Source organism: Odocoileus virginianus, chromosome 31, assembly GCF_023699985.2.
Source record: "Odocoileus virginianus isolate 20LAN1187 ecotype Illinois chromosome 31, Ovbor_1.2, whole genome shotgun sequence".
Taxonomy (NCBI): domain Eukaryota; kingdom Metazoa; phylum Chordata; class Mammalia; order Artiodactyla; family Cervidae; genus Odocoileus; species Odocoileus virginianus.
This window is the reverse complement of record NC_069704.1, coordinates 17438854-17456021: the sequence shown is the minus strand read 5'-3', so window position 1 is coordinate 17456021 and position 17168 is coordinate 17438854. Positions and strand designations below refer to the sequence as shown.

The following is a 17168-nucleotide window of genomic DNA, read 5'->3' as shown; positions in this document are numbered from 1 at the left end:
TTATAATAGTAAAAATTAATTAATTAATTAAAGCAAGGTATATGTCCATTACTTGAAACTAGATTAAATAAATCTTGAAAAGTGTATTTAATATATGTGTGTGCTCAGTCACTCAGTTGTGTCCAACTCTTTGTGACCCCATGGACTGTAACCCACCAGGCTCCTCTGTCCATGGAATTTTCCAGGGAGGAATACTGGAGCAGGTTGCCATTTCCTGCTTCAGAGGACCTTCCCAACCCTGGGATCAAAATCATGTTTCTTGCATCTCCTGCATTGCCAAGTGGATTTTTTCCAGAGTGCCACCTGAGAAGTCCTAATAGAAAAGTAAATAGGCATTATAAACCTATACCCTGAGTATCTGATGATATGTGAAAAATGCTTATGATTTACTGTTAAACCTAACAGGATGTAAATTACAGATAAACAAAGGAATTTTATGATCTATAATATAATGTTTCCCATGTTTATCTTTAAAGTTTTTGAAACTGTATTTTTCAATTAATTATGTCCAAATTCATCCCAATGTTGACCATAGTGCCTGCCCCTTAACAGGTGTTCAAAAAATACTTGATAAATGAATAATGGGAAAAGAGCATGACATGTTTTTAATAAAATATTTTGGGGAAATTAGTTAATATTTTTAAAATATCAGTCTATTTTACACATTAGGCACAAAACAACATAGTTATCATACAGAAAAATCAAAGTGAAATAAAACCATAGAAGAAATTTCACTCATATTTTTAGGGATAATATGAAAATCTTAAAGAAAATTTATACAGCATGTCAAAAATAAGAAGGAAAACCACAAACTGGAAAAGCATTTGAAGAAAATTTGAAGAGAAAGTGGTAATTTATTAAGCATTCATATAAATTATGGAGAAGGCAATGGCACCCCACTCCAGTACTCTTGCCTGGAAAATCCCATGGATGGAGGAGCCTGGTAGGCTACAGTCCATGGGGTTGCTAAGAGTCGGACACGACTGAGCGACTTCACTTTCACTTTTCACTTTTCTGCATTGGAGAAGGAAATGGCAACCCACTCCAGTGTTCTTGCCTGGAGAACCCCAGGGACGGGGGAGCCTGGTGAGCTGCTGTCTATGGGGTCACACAGAGTTGGACATGACTGAAGCGACTTAGTAGCAGCAGTAGCAGCATATAAATTAAGAGGAAAATTATCAAAATACCAAGATAGTTAAGCAAAGGGTATAAATGAATAATAAAAAGGTAAACATAAATAGTAGTATACAGGAAATGGTAAATCAACTAGCAACCATAGGAATAAAAAGTTAGCAAAGTAACGCTTTATACAAATAGCAAATCGGATTTTTCTGGTGTCTCGCTGTAAACAATCTGCCTGCTATTGCAGGAGAAACGGGTTCAATCCCTGCTCCTGGGATCTCACATGCCCTGGAGTGACTAGGCCTGTGGACCACAGCTACTGAGGCTGGACTCTCGAGCCAAGAAGCTGCAACTACTGAGTCCACATGCCGTAACTATTGAGACCTGCACGCCCTAGAGCCCATGTCCCCAACAAGAGAAGCAACCACCGTTAGAAGCCTGCACGCCACAACTAGAGAGTAGCCCCTGCTCTCCACAACTACTGAAAAGCCTGTGCAGCAACAAAAACCCAGTGCAGTCAAAAGTAAAATAATGAATAAATAGAAAAGAATAAATACATTCTCTCATTCTGAAATGTATATATTAAAAAGTGGTCTCTGCAAATACAGCAGTAGCAGAGTAATAAAATGCTTCATAAAAATAGTTTTTCACATTTACTAAGAATTCTATAATTTGATATCTTTCCATTCCACAATCCCATCTCTAGAGAGTAACCTTAAGTTATTTCCAGTACAAGGAAAACAAATTAGATTGCCTTGACGTACTCCTTTCCCGATTTGGAACCAGTTTTTTGTTCCATGTCCGGTTCTAACTGTTGCTTCTTGACCTGCACACAGATTTCTAAGGAGGCAGGTTAGGTGGTCTGATATTCCCATCTCTTTCAGAATTTTTCAGTTTGTTGTGATCTAGAGTTAAAGGCTTTGGCGTAGTCAATAAAGCAGAAGTAGATATTTTTCTGGAACTCTCTTGCTTTTTCAATGATCCAACGGATGTTGGCAATTTGATCTCTGGTTCCTCTGACTTTTCTAAATCCAGTTTGAACACCTGGAAGTTCTCAGTTCACATCTTGTTGTTTAAAGTGTGTTATTCAGGAATCAAAATATCAAGATTGGCTTGGGGGAAAAATGGCACTAAATAATTACTAGTTGTTACCACCCAAAAACACCTCTCTAATGTCTTAAATCTAGATACATTTATGAGAATCCCTGTAGGTGATAGCATCATTTTTTCTCCTTCAAATAGCACACATGAAAGAGCATCCTTTGACAATAAAAATCATTATCAATTGACTGCAGCTTTCAGATTTATTCAGTATTTTCTCATTTGACTGTCATGTCGACCTCATAATTATCCCTCATGATTGTCATGTCAGTAGTCAGTAGGCAATACCCTGTCCATATTCCAAACTAAATAACCAAACTATAGATATGTCAAGTTAGATTTTTCCAAGGTCACACAGCTAAGACATGGAGGAGTACAAATGCAATCCTGAGTTATTTGGTTCTAAAGCTCATGATTTTCCATAATACCACACTGCTATTCCTGTGGTAGCAATAATTAAGTTGACAAGTATTGATTTTGTAAATCAGAAGCTTAATAGTTCTTCCCACAGAAGTGTAGATTAAATCTCTGAATGAAGGTAGAATGAGTGAGCACAATTGGCTGAAATTAATAACTGCTTTAAATCCAATCACTGTGTTAGCTGTTATTTATGTATACTCTCCTTCCTCCTTGGAGCATAGAATGCTAGTCATTCTTCTCTACCATTGTCTCCACTCTTTCATTCTTCTACTCTTCCAGTGACCATAGAACATTGTCCCAAGGCATTAATACAATAACCACAACCTATCTACCTGTTTTGATGAGGTTGTTACTCTTTGGGCAGACTAGTTCAACCTTTAGTATGATTTTCTTACTTGCCTAAGATTTACCCTCTAAAGCTTCTCTATCTTTCTCCAAGTGGTAATCTTCAGCTTGAATTAAAGCCACCACTATAATTCCATTAGCTCTGTGACATCTCCATGACAAAGGGCAAATTAGATGTGCATATCAATCTCACATTTAAGCAACTGGTCCACAGGCAGAATATAAATGTTACAAAAGCTGCTGACTGTACACTTTGTAATTACTCATATATTGTGGTTTATAGAATAAAATATCTTCATACATTTCAATATTTTATGCCAATTTAATGAGTCTGGGGTATTGTAAATTCTGTAATATAGGGTTCATGTCTTGCCTTTCTTCTCTAAATGTTAATAGTTCATTTATATTCTTGGATTTAAACAACCAGGCATCTGAAAAAACCACAACAGAAATGAGCTGATAGTTTCACTGAGGTACTCTGTAGTTTCTTTGAGTTAATAATATAAAGTCAGCATTCTATGATAAACAACATATCATTAAACCCTGATTTTTTGTTCCTGATTACACATCTCCACCCCAGTTTTATTTAGGATTATTTTTATGCGGACCTTTTATATTTGTACACAGACATTCCCACACATCTATCTGGATACAAAAACATACCCAAATATGTAAAACACAACCACACATTTATAGAATATATGATTGCTATCACCAAATGTCACTATTCATAAAAATGTTAATCATAAATTAGCTCAAAAGTCCACTAGTTATTATGCTTATATATTACATATTTATAATACTGAATGCTCAATAATTGGCTATACTGGCATTAGTTAATTTTATATTCTAACTCCCTGAAATAAAATTTCTCATCATTAGGATCTATGTAAGAGTTTGAGATATACTTATATATTTTCATGTTATCTGACAACTTCAATTATATGTCAAGAAACAGACTTAGAAAACCACATGTCATATTTGAAATGAGTGTATTCCCCAATTCCAATGCTCTGATGTACCTTGACCACTAAACATTCCTTAGATTTATGTGTTTTCATATGTGCTTATCAATGTTATTTGCCACTGGGGACTAAGAAAGTACAAAAGGGGTTTTTAATCTGCATCTTTTTCACAGTTGTTTTCATCTCTTTGTTGCTTAGACTATAGAGATTGGATTCAACCTGGGGGTTAAAACCACATAGAGTAGGGCCATAAATTTATCTATTTCCTGTGAATCTACATGGAGAGAGCTGTCCCATAGAACAAATCCTCTACACTCAGGTGGGCTGCACATGTCGAAAAGGCTTTGCTTCAATCATTCACTGAGCTGATTCTTAGGATGCTGGAGAAGACGGACATGCAAGAAATAAAAATGAGCAGAATCAGCACAAGAAAGAAGTACACTGATCACCAACATGATTAACTAAAACTTGGAAGTGTCTACACAAGCCAATTTCAGGACCCTGAATTCAGGACAGCCAGAATCTCATAAGTGAAATGACATCCACTTCCACTCAAAGACAGCTGCAACACAGACAAAGGGCAGTGAAGGAGCCTGTCACCCAGTAGCCAGCTGCAATCTGTACATAAACCTTCTTGTTCATGATGATGAGTTATCTCAGAGGGTTGCAGATGGCCACATATTGGTCATATGCCATCACGGATAAGAGCACACACTCAGTGGGGCCCATGGCCAAAGAGAAGTACATCTGGGCAGCACACCCTGAGAATGAGATGGTGTTTTTCCCTGAAACAAAGTTTGCCAGCATTGGAGTCAGGACACAAGTATACCAGATGTCCAGACATGACAGGTTGCTGAGGAAGTACATGGATATGTGTAGGTGATAATCCAGAACACTAAAAGAAATCAGAATACTATTACCCAGTAAGGTGATCAAGTACATCAGCAAGTACAGTACAAATATGGTGATTTCAACTTTGGTATAGTGAGTAAATCTCAGAAAGAAAAAAATTAGAAATGACTGTTGAGTTTATCTTGCCCATTTTAATCCTCCTTGTCCATCTGTAGTAGTGAATAAAAGTATACATGGCCTATGTTTAAATTTTACATTCTAGCAACTTTCAAGGGACTTTTGTTAGGAGAACTTTAAAAAGAGTGTTGCCCTCCAATATTACTAACAATATCACATTAATTATTCACTCACTCATGCCACATTTACTAAATACACTGAGAATCTAGAGCTGAGTTAACACAAGTCCTTCTTTCAGGCAGTTCATAATCAAATATAGGGCACAGTCAATACCATAATATGCATGCCCCAGGGCAAACAGACTAAGAGAGAGAGTTTGCTTGCCCTTCATAAAGCTGAAAATTATCTTATGAATAGACAGACACATTGACACAAGGAACATTAGGAGATAAGACTGAGAAGATTGGCTGGAGTCCAATGACGATGTGTGTGTGCATGCTAAGTCGCTTCTGTCATGTCCAACTATAATGTCACCCAATTTCTCTCCTCAAGAAGGCAATTTGAATATGAAAATAATATTGAACCCCTTCCTTTCTTAGAAACAAAATCACTTTCCAAGTTTTAGTATTTTATTATTCAAATAAAATTTCTTACAACATATCTAACAACCAATCACATATTGAGACATATGTTTAAAAATCACTTTCTAAAGAGCAGGCTCAGATGAGCCTTCACATACATAGGCCTCGTGTTCTCTTTTATCTACATCTCTATCCTCATCTCCCAATACTCTATTTCCACGGACACTTTCTGCTGTGAAATAGCAATAGACTTGTCATTCCTATATTCATCATGAATTTAACATTTCTATGTCTTAAATATATATTTTACCTCCTTGGACTGTCTGTTTCCCATCTGCAATCTTGTCTTTCATAACATTACTCTTAATAACATTGCTCAATCATCAAAACCATGTGCAAAAATCTTAACTGCAGTTTCATTCTTTGCACATATGTTATTGAAGTATATCACAATAAACTATACTCAGATGTACATGTTTCTATTCTTCCCACCTTGCACTGTGAGCTTCAAGAGCTTGTTCCCCACAGTCCAGCAAGATGATAACTTCCACCAAAGATTTTTAATAACACAATGCTTTCTTGAGTATGCTAACTTCTGATACCTGTAAAATGCATAAATTTTACCATATATCTCTAAGCCAAAATAAAAACCTGAAGATTTCTCAATTCATTTACATTTGCTTTCTTACATGTGACATTAAAGAATGTAGTTGAATTAGCTTTTAAACCTTATTTGATGTAGAATCTGAAAGGAAAGAGGATGAAGACCACATTTACTAAAAGAAGAGGTTTCAGTCAACCTCTGTAGAGCATTAGAACGCTATCCTCAGAGCATGAAATCTGGGCTCTAAATCAAACCATGATTCTTACTGGTACATAAAATTAGGCAAATCATCACTTGAACTTTTTGAAACTTGCTTTCCTAATATACACAAAGAAGATAATTCCTATCTAGTACAGATATGGAAGATCTAGATTAACTTGTTTGAAATTCTCCCTCCATAATCCCAACTTCATGGTCTCTTCAATATTTCAGAGAATCACAGTAATGCATTTATGATTTCAAGGACACCCCGCTCTTCAGAACCATAACTGCCTGAATGTGTTCCTGTGCTGGCCCACAGTGAGTCAAATTTTTAAAATTTATCACATTTTTCACAACCTATTAAAATTTCAACCCCCAATCCATGTGTGAAAATAAAACACTTTACTTATTATTTCCATAAAGGCAAAAGTTAGGCATGCCTGGTCTCACACACCCACTTTGGTCAGTATATACTTCACTTCCACTGAGGGCTTCTCTGTTGGGCTTTCCCCACCCAGCACTCAGTTTTCTTTTCTTTTCAGTGCTCTGGCTCTGGCCCTTCATGTCTCATCTCTCCTGTCTCTTCACCACTCTTCTGTCCACTTTCAGAAGCAAACCAATGAAGTCTTTTCCTTTTCTCATGCAGATTGAGTCCCACTCATTTCTTCATCCTTATCTTAGAACTTTGTCAGAGTGGCTCAGAGGTTAAAGCGTCTGCCTGGAATGTGGCAGACCCCAGTTCGATCCCTGAGTTGGGAAGATCCCCTGGAGAAGGAAATGGCAACCCACTCCAGTACTCTTGCCTGAAGAATTCCATGGAGGGAGGAACCTGGTAGGCTACAGTCCGTGGGGCTGCAAAGAGTCAGACACGACTGAGCGACTTCACTTTCTTCTTTCTTTTCTTTCAGTACTCCAAGACATTTTACATTTTATCTTTCTCTATAATGATTTCTGATTCCAATGCTAAGATAATTAAATATTTCCCAACTAACTCCTCTCTTTCTTTCTAAATGTCAAAGCCAGAATAGACTTAGAGAACTTCTAATCCAACTTGCCCTTTTTAAAATTGAGAGATGTTTGGTTAGGATTTGTCTGAGGTAAATATCTGGAATATATAGCAAAAAGTTTTATCCTGTATTCAGGACTCATGTCTTCAACTCATTTTCCCAACCAACTAGTAACTTCTTTTTAAAGTAAATATCTTTATTCTGCTTTATTGGCCTAGCTGAGACCCATTAACAAATTTTGTAAATCTGAGATTACAGAAAGAGATGGCTAACATCTTGCTCCCATTTACCTCAGCACATGGAACAAGCATCTTTCCTTTCTGGCTGATGTGTGCTTCAATATTTAAAGTTGATCTTCAGCACAGACTTTCTTATTAATCTGGCACAGTGCTCAAAAGAAAAAGATCTTGTATGTGGACTGGATGGATAACAGGCCTCTGTCTTAGAGAAGAACATATGAACACACACTATACATGATTTCCCTATGGGTTAAGCCTGTCCCTGGCCAGCAGTGACCACACGACAAGGATCCTTCATCCATATCCTTTCTATTAACAGGACCAGTTACTAGATATGTGACTTTGAACAAATAATTTTTATATCTCAATATTCTCACCTACACATGGGGATTTTTTTTTTCTTTAACACATAATTTATTGATTTATTCAATCCCCTAAATTTTATTGTGCAAAATTGACAAAGATGATTTGTGGCTGAAGGATTTTCAGAGCAACTATTTCCAGGTGGCTAACACAGATAAAGAACAATATGAATTGTAAATATATTTTGGAATATTCAATTTTGAGTATTATATTGCCCTGCTGAATGTTACCATGGAGATTTTAACAGCCTCATTGTGGTGTTCTTTAGAGAGATAAAGTTTAAATGCATAAACGCATCTAGCATATGGTAAACACTATTTTTGTTTCCTTCATCTTCAATTGTTCATTTTTTCAAATTCTTTCATTTCTATCCCCAGTTTCACATACCTACAAAGGTACCACTAAATTTTTATCAATCAGATCCATTCAGCTAACCATGTATAATTTTCTTCACACATGATACAATATTGATGTATGTTATATCAAACTTTCCTCACTTGGTGGTGAAGAGTGTATACCACTGTAGCAAAAGCCAACACCATTGAAAACAAGGAACTTACAGGTTGATATTTTTAAAGGCTATTTCAACTCTTTCTGTTAAATGTTAAATGAGTGTGTGTCACAAATATGGTCTGATGGGTTTGATCTCAAGGGTCTAAAGTTTTCACAGGAACACATCACCAGCAACAACAACAAAAAAAATTAAAATTTCTCAAAACAATTCCAAAAATACTCATGCATACATAATATCTATGAAAGTCAAAATTATTTTGTTAGCCAAGGACTCATTGTTTCATTTCATTTTCACACAAATCAGAAAATGTATTCAAGAACAAGTAACAAAGTTTTCAAAATAGAGAGGCTGCAGGGTAGGGAATGGCTGTCTGTTCATGATCAGCACTGTAAAAAATACTTGCAAACAACACCAAAGAAAACTGAATTGGTGCTATGAGGTAAACTGTTATAGAATCAGAACTCTGGTGACACCAGCCTAATTTATGTTCTAGATAAGACTGCAAACCTGCTGCCTATTTCACAGCAACCTCACTGGACCAGTAAGAAATGACACCAGTAGACATGTACTCACACCAAACCAAAGACCAGGAAACTATATTCTGATTAAATGATAGATTCTTGACCTAAATATACAGCTTTTGAGAATATTCAAATTACTTCAGATTTCAAATTACTGTTTTGGTTCTATTTTTCATTTTTCTCTTCAGTATACCGAAGAAAATATCATCTTAGAATTTCTTTAATTCCTATTACTTACAGATGATTCATGATAAAAATATATTCTATCTCCAAAACACATGGCTTACTTTGACTCAGTTTAATATCCCCTTAGAAATATGTTTTTAGTGTACATTCTCAGTTATTACCTTAAATGGAAGTTCAGCTTGCCTCCTAGGTTGCAACACATAGCAGATTGCTTTGCACTGGTCTTCTATTTGTAGCATATTGTACAAAATTTTCCACAAGGTTGATAAATTTCTGAAGGTATTACCACTGAGGAGCCATAATATCACAGGACTTCTCTGGAAAACATTAATAGCAAAGGCATTATTCCAAATTGTTTTAAAAGCTCCTATCCATTAGAGTCAAATAAGATTGTTTACAAAGGGAGTATATTTTGATTCTGCTAGTACAAAAGTAAGAGGGAAGTTAATATTTAAGAATATGGAAGATTTCATCTGCCCTTCAAACCCAAGTAGAAACACTGCCCCATTGTGAAGACCGAGGAATTTCTCTAAAGAGTCTTCTCCAGACTCAGGAAGGCAATTTAAATATTTCTTGCTTCCAGGGATTCATGAAATTTTCTAGGCTATAAGTTTAAATTGCTCAGGGGGAAAATGTTTAAAACTTTTGAAAACTTCAAGAATAATGCCTTAAAGACTTAATTATATTAAATCCATTATTGTATTTCAAATAACCAATCAGAAATACTGAGAATATGTCTTATCTCATTCTCAATCTTACGATATATGGCTGGAATCCTTAACCCAAACATATTTTAATGTTTTTATCCACACCTTTGTTCATCCTACTGTCTCATTCACAATATTGCAGAAAGACCTCATTTAGCTACATTAACTCTTGGTTATTAAAAATAATAATAAAAAGACAAATTTCTACACACTGTTGTCAGAATTTTATATATATTATTTAATTCTATTTTGTTAATCAATTAGTGAGTAAAGAGAAAAGGGTTTTATTGTAGAAAATAACTATTTCATCTGACTCTGAAACTCAGAATTTACATGTGCTATGTGAATATGAGTGGCATTTTAAAATTCACAACAAATTCAGAAGTTTGAAATCATGTAATTGAAACCTATAAGCCATCATGCTATTCAGTTTTCTATTGTAACTCCACAACCTAACTTCTAACTTAATCCCATTCCATTATATAAGCATCTCCAAAGAATTTACCCAAAGAGATATACCCAAATTAACTGACATATAGTCACTATCTATCTAATTTACACAATTAGGAGGTATTGGTGAATACATATATATCCCAAGTGCCCTGAGCTGTTTTTTATTTATTTATTTATTTTTACTTCTGCAGGCAGAACTCACCTTTCCTTGAACTGCTTCACCCAAATAGTGAACACAGTTTGTTTACCACAAACCACTAACATAGGTAAAACAAATCTTGACTAAAAGTCTGAAGATAATGGGGGGGAAACAGCAACTGAACAGGGCAGTAGTTAAAACTGGGTATCCAACATCATTGTTTCTAAAGTTTATTGACCTGATTACAAGGAATTGGTTTCTGAACGTCATATTAGGTCCTGGTCTGTCACCATATGATTAAGCTTCTCTCCAAGAACAGAGTTCTTCAACTATTTCTTCCTTTCTTCACCCCAAGTCACAAAGGGTCCTCAAAATCCTATGTCCAACATTACTTAAGTGAAGCACCCAAATAAGTAACATCAGGACAATGTTTCAAGCAAATGAAATTATTCTTTTACATTCTTTGACAGATAAATTTTAGTTTCTAGTTTTTAACCTATCTCATAACAGATATTTATTAAAAATGCAAATCATTCTTCCCTGCTTCAGATTTTATGTATCACAGTCCCAGGAAATGGAATATAGCAGCCTGTATTTTTAATAAGTTACCAATGTTGCTCAGCTGTTTTATGCTCTAGAAGAGAAATCCCATGAGCTGATCTCACTGATATTACCAATACTCCACATAGTGCTCACATAGTTTTTACATCTTCCACCCCAATTACCTCTTACTTTATGTAACATAGGACAACTCATTTAACTTATGTGCTATTTCTTTTTCTGGATCATTTCAAGAAAGAAAAAGAAAATGCAAAGAATCATCCGGACAACTGAAATTGAATTCATTCTGAAAGACCTTTCTGAGTACCAAGGAATTGACAAAAATTCATTTTTGTCATGTGTTTAGTGATGTGCCTGATAAACCCTGAAAACAGTACCTTAGTCATCTTCACCCTCTAAGAAGTCTTCCTCCACATGCCATGAACACCATGGACTTCTTTTTTGGTAATCTCTCCTTCCTGGATATCTGGCACACATCATCTCTTGTCCTCCTTCCTATTATTAAAAAAACCTATCTCATTCATAACTTTAAAAATGCCTATCTCATTATGTAATGCAGTCCACAGAGTGTGTGTTCCTGTCAGTGATGGCATGAGATTTCTACATGGCCATAAGCAAATTTCTGAGCTAATTCATCATTGTAAATAAGACACTTAGTGTTTAGATGACAGCTATCTGGGGATTAAACTTTCCCAATGGATTGGCACAAAACGTATTCACATTATGAGTGTTCTTTTGTGGAAAAAATATAATTAATCCTTTTTTGTGAAATAGTGCCTTTAATAAAGCATTCTGCATAAATATTTTTAATGAGTATATTAATGTTGGGCAATGTAATATTTTCATTTACTCCATTACAGCTCATTTGTTGCCTATATTTTCATCATCTATGCTGTACTGAGAAGTGGTGATTGTGTTTTATGAAACAATCCTCTTCATGGACATGAAGCTAAAGTCCAAAGAATGATTTTGAACAAACTGATTACCCTGTTCTATGGGGTAGTCACCCCCATAATAACTCCTATCATCTGTAGCCTAAGAACAAGGAGGTCCTAAGAGAAAAATAGTGAGTAAACCCTGGTTATGGAGAAAATGATAAGAAACTGACATATTTGAGTTTATGAACAAAACAAACTTATGCATTTTGAGTCAAGAGTTCTAATAGGAGCAGAACAAAAGAAAGTCATATGTAGAATCATAGAATTTCAGAGTTAGAAATGTCATGAACACAAGTCTAATTATATCATGTTCTGAAAACATCTGTGATCTCATAAAATTGTAAGACTAATCAAAACAGTATGGTACTGGAACAAAACAGAAATATAGATCAACAAAACAAGATAGAAAGCCCCGAGATAAACCCATGCACCTATGGGTATCTTAGCTTTGACAAAGGAGGCAAGAATATACAATGGAGGAAAGATAACCTCTTCAATAAGTGGTGCTGGGAAAACAGAACAGCTATGTATAAAAGAATGAAATTAGAACACTTTCTAACACCATACATATGAAAAACCTCAAATGGGATTAAAGACCTAAATGTAAGGCCAGAAACTATAAAACTCTTAGAGGAAAACACATAACACTCTTTGACATAAATCAAGATCCTCTTCGACCTGCCTCCTAGAGTAATGGAAATAAAAACAAAAATAAACAAATGAGACCTAATTAAACTTAAAAGCTTTTGCACAGCAAAGGAAACTATAAACAAGATGAAAAGGCAACCCTCAAAACAGGAGAAAATAATTGCAAATAAAGCAACTGACAAAGGATTAATCTCCAAAATATACAAGCAGCACATACAGCTCAGTATCAGGAAAAAAAAAACCAACCCAATCAAAAAGTGGACAGAAGACCTAAACAGACACTTCTCCAAAGAAGACAAACCAATGGCCAATAAATGCATGAAAAAAATGCTGAACATCACTCATTATTAGAAAAATGCAAATCAAAACTACAATGAGGTTATCACCTCACACCAGTCAGAATGGCCATCATCAAAAAATCTACAAACAATAAATGCTGGAGAGGATGTGGAGAAAAGGGAACCTTCTTGCACTATTGGTGGGAATGTAAATTGATACAACACCTGTGGAGAACAATATGGAGAGTCCTTAAAAAACTAGGAATAAAACTACCATACAAAAGAAAGAAAGTGAAGTCGCTCAGTCATGTCTGACTTTTTGCAACCCCATGGACTATAGCTTACCAGGCTCCTCCATCCATGGGATTTTCCAGGCAAGAGTACTGGAGTGGGTTGCCATTTCCTTCTCCAGAAGATCTTCCCGACCAGGGATCAAACCTGGATCTCCCACATTGTAGCCAGACGCTTTACCGTCTGAGCCACCAGGGAAGTTCCAAAACTAGCGTATGATCCAGCAATCCCAGCTGCTGGGCATGTATCCTGAGAAAATGATAATTCAAAAAGACAAATGTACACCAGGGTTCATTGCATCACTATTTACAATAGCCAAGACATGGAAAGAACATAGATGTCGATCAACATATGAATGGATAAAAAAGTTGCGAAATACATATATACAATAGAAAACTACTTGGCCATAAAAAAGAACGCATTTGAGTCAATTCTAGTGAAGTGGATTAAACTAGAGCTTATTATACACAGTGAAGTTAAATCGGAAAGAGAAAAACAAATATTGTATATTAACACATATATATGAAATCTAGAAAAATGGTACTGATGAACCTATTTGCAGGGCAGGAATAGAGACAGAAACAAAAAGAAGAGAGTTGTAGACACAGTTGGGGAATGAGAAGGTGGATGAATTGAGAGAGTAGCATTGAAACATACACATTACATTACCATATGTAAAACAGATAGCTAGTGGGAAGCTGTTGCATAACACAGGGAGTCCTACCCAGTGCTCTGTGACAACCTAGAGGGGTCGGATGGGGTGGGGGATGGGAGGGAGGTTTAAGAGGGAAAGGAAACATGTATACTATAGCTGAGGCTTCCCACGTGACACAGTGGTAAAGAACCTGCCTTCCAATGCAGGAGACTTGAGAGAGCTTGGGTTTCAATGTTCATCGCAGCACTGTTTATAATAGCCAGGACATGGAAGCAACCTAGATGCCCATCAGCAGACGAATGGATGAGGAAGCTGTGGTACATATACACCATGGAATATTACTCAGCCATTAAAAAGAATTCATTTGAATCAGTTCTAATGAGATGGATGAAACTGGAGCCCATTATACAGAGTGAAGTAAGCCAGAAAGATAAAGACCATTACAGTATACTAACACATATATATGGAATTTAGAAAGATGGTAACGATAACCCTATATGCAAAACAGAAAAAGAGACTCAGATGTATAGAACAGACTTGTGGACTCTGGGAGAAGGCGAGGGTGGGATGTTTCAAGAGAACAGCATCGAAACATGTATATTATCTAGGGTGAAACAGATCACCAGCCCAGGTTGGGTGCATGAGACAAGTGCTCGGGCCTGGTGCACTGGGAAGACCCAGAGGGATCGGGTGGAGAGGGAGGTGAGAGGGGGAAACAGGGATGGGGAATACATGTAAATCCATGGCTAATTCATTTCAATGTATGACAAAAACTACTGCAATGATGTAAAGTAATTAGCCTCCAACTAATAAAAATAAATGGAAAAAAAAAAGAGAGAGCTTGGGTTTGATCCCTGGGTGGGGAAGATCCCCTGGAGGAGGGTATGGCAACCCACTCCAGTATTCTTGCCTGGGGAATCCCATGGACAGAGGAGCCTGGTGGCTTACAGTCCATGGGGTCACAAAGAGTCGGACATGACTGAAGAGACTTAGGATGCATGCACACATGGTAAAAATCAATACAGCACTGGAAAGCAATTATCCTCCAATTAAATTTTTTTTAAAAGTTGGGTTCGGAGAAAGTCTGGCTAAAGAAGTCTTCTGATCACCAACTACAAGAAGCTTGAAAAAATATTCTGATGGGGCCATAACTCTTGTGGCATAGGCAGTCCATGTCCCTGTAAACTTGGCACCTCCAGGGTCCCTGCAAGCCAAGCAGCTGCGCCACCTTCATGCTCAACTTTCACTGGGACAGAGCTGCCACAGGGAAAAATAGTCTTGTGTCTATGCATGCAGGGTCGCTTCAGTCGTGTCCGACTCTTTACGACACTGTAGACTATGGGCTGCCAGGCGTCTCTGTCAGAAAGAAGGGTTCTCCAGGCAAGAACACTGGAGCATATTGGCCAATACTGGTTGACATACCCTTCTAGAGCACTCTATTTCCTGCTGCCCTAGCCACCAACTCCCCTGAGTACCTGCTGCTGCCAGAACCCCTGCAACCCAAGCAGCTGCACCACCTCCACCCCTGGCCCTCACAGGGGCAGACCCAAGTCCTCCAGGGCAGCCTCAGAAGCAAACCCCAGTGTACGACTCACATGTAGAGGTGGAAATAAAACCACTATTGAAACCCAAGGGCAGTGTGGCTAAGGAAGAAGACCCAAAACCTTCCCACCAGCTGTATAAGCTGCAGATTAAATCCAAATGATCAACTAAGCAGACTCTGCATCTATGGAATATATAAAAGGCCATTGAGAGCTCTCACAAAAGAAAACGCACTGTTTCTGATAGTTGCGGACACTGGAGGCAGGAACACAGAGGAGTAGGACCAGATTAGAATCTGAGCTGCCCCCACAGCAGGTCCAGAGATCAGCACAATGTTGGAAGGCATCCTAGGGAGGTGAGGTGGACTGTGACCCCCGGCGAGGGAAAGGACTCTGACGGCAGTGCCTCAAGAAAAACATTTATTATTCTTATTTTTTGACTTGTTCAGTAGATTCTTTTGGATTTTTTTTTTTTTTCCTTTACTTCCCTTATTTCCACCCTCTCTTGTACTTGTTGACTTTATAGGCACTAAGAAATCCAGTTAAGCTTTTGAGCTTTTTTTTTTTCTCTCATTCACATTTTTTATTGTTGTCACAAATCTGTGCTCTACATTGGGTATTTGCAGTTCTATGGCGTTTTCCTCCTTTTTTTTTTTTTTTTTTTTTCTTTTTTTAAATTTAAATTTTAATTTTTTTAACCTATTATTATTTTTTTCTACATTTATTCCTTTGTTCGTTTTTCCTACTGTTCTTTTCCCTTGCAGTTAATCTTTAACATATATAATTCTTCTTTTTCTACCTCTAGTTAACTTTGCATAGCTATCCTTTCTTTCTTTTCTTACTCTCCTTTCCTCTCAACATATTTGTTAGTTTTATTTTCATTGCTTTATTACCCAAATGGCACCTTGCTTTAGTTTTGTTTTCCAGCTTGTGCTTTAATTAGTTTTGTTCTGGTAGACATATTTGATCTCTTTTCTTTGCCAGGTCAATCTATCATACTTTATTTTTGTACGACTGTTTTGATTTTGCTTATGGGTATATATTCAGTCACACTTTTCATTGTTGTTATAAACCTCTGCCTCTACATTGGGCTTTTGCAGTTCTGTGGAGTCTTCCTTCTTTTTAACTTCTTCTGATTTTTATTGCTGTTGTTTTTTTTTTTCTCTTGTTCATAACTTTAACTTTCAATTTTTTAAACCTATTATACTTTTTCTACATTTATTCCTTTGTTTGCCTTTCCTACTATTCTTTTCCTCTTGCAGTTAATCCTTAATGTATATAAATCTTCTTCATCTACCTCTGTTTAACTTTGCATATATATCCTTTCTTTCTTTTCTTTCCTCTCAACATATTTGTTAATTTTGTTTTCATTGCTTTATTCCCCCCTTGGTATTTTGCTTTAGTTTTGTTTTCCAGTTTGTGCTTAAGTTAGTTTTGTTCTTAACTGCTAATTATAATTTTTTATTTCCTTTGTTTGCCAGGTCAATCTACTGTACTTTATTTTTGTTGGACTCTTTTGACTTTGCTCATGGGTGTACATATATATGTGTATATTCCATTATGTTAATTATTATTTGCCTGATTTTGTAACTGCCATTTGTCTGGGGTCCATCTTTGATTTCTCATTTTTTTGATATTTGTTTAATCTCACTTAATGCCATAACAAACCACTTGTGGAATCTGTGTTCCTGACCAGAGATCAAGCCCTAAGCCTTTAGAGTGGGAGCACTAATTCCAAGACCTAGACGACCAGAGAACTAACCCCAGGGGGCATCAAATAGTGAGAGCTCACACAAAGGAAACCGCCTGAATACAAGAT

The 17168-nt window shown here is 36.5% G+C and overlaps 1 long non-coding RNA gene and 1 pseudogene across 1 annotated transcript in view; both read right to left on the bottom strand.

Moving 5' to 3' along the window:
* Positions 1-17168, bottom strand: part of LOC139032413 (uncharacterized) — a 123744-nt gene that overhangs the window by 88104 nt on the left and 18472 nt on the right. The window contains exon 2 of the long non-coding RNA XR_011484953.1: positions 9300-9455. This is a non-coding gene — a long non-coding RNA (uncharacterized lncRNA). The remainder of the gene's footprint in view (positions 1-9299; positions 9456-17168) is intronic.
* Positions 3969-5308, bottom strand: LOC110124303 (olfactory receptor 13F1-like; annotated as a pseudogene).